This window comes from Sinocyclocheilus anshuiensis, unplaced genomic scaffold, assembly GCF_001515605.1.
Source record: "Sinocyclocheilus anshuiensis isolate Anshui unplaced genomic scaffold, SAMN03320099.WGS_v1.1 scaffold1765, whole genome shotgun sequence".
Classification (NCBI taxonomy): Eukaryota; Metazoa; Chordata; class Actinopteri; order Cypriniformes; family Cyprinidae; genus Sinocyclocheilus; species Sinocyclocheilus anshuiensis.
This window is the reverse complement of record NW_015539938.1, coordinates 45,294-46,081: the sequence shown is the minus strand read 5'-3', so window position 1 is coordinate 46,081 and position 788 is coordinate 45,294.

Sequence of the window (788 nt, the reverse complement as noted above, 5' to 3'; positions counted from 1 at the left end):
TTGTTTATTATGCTCCAATATAATTACCAAAAAAAAAAGAAAAAAGAAAATTCACAAAACTTTTTTTAATGGTTCTCAGGAGAATATAGATAATTTATCCGTTCAATGTTTTTGTTTAGTGTAATCAATTAGACAATTATATTAATTATATTATATATAATTATATAAATAGTAAAGACAATTATATTGTTTAAAAAAGATTTCTATTTTTAAACAACTTTTTAATCCTGAAGTCCTGAAAAAATTATCACAGTATCGCAGGTATCACAGACTATAAAATATCACAGTATCACAGGTTATAAAATAACTATTAAGTTTCTAACATTGATAATAAATCAGTACATTAGAATGATTTTGAAGGATCATGTGACACTGAAGACTGGAGTAATGACGGATGAAAATTCAGCTTTGCATCACAGAAATAGACTATATTTTAAAGTGTAGTAAAATATAAAACCATTATTTTAAATTGTAATAATATTACTGTTTTATATTACAATATTACTGTTTTTTCAGTATTTTTGATCAAATGAAAGCAGCCTTGATGAGCCTAAGAGACATCTTATAAAAACATTAATAATAGTAACTTTTGACCGGTACTGTATAAATAAAAATATACAAAATTTAAAATGAAAGGTTGTATAAATAAAAAAGTTAGGAATCATATTTGCTTTTTTATTGGGGTTGGGGGCCTCCATCATGAATTTTACCTAGGGCCACCAATTGTCTAGAACCGGCCTTGCAGGCGAGGGCAGGTGCGTGTTTAATTTGCTGGAACTGCTGCGCTG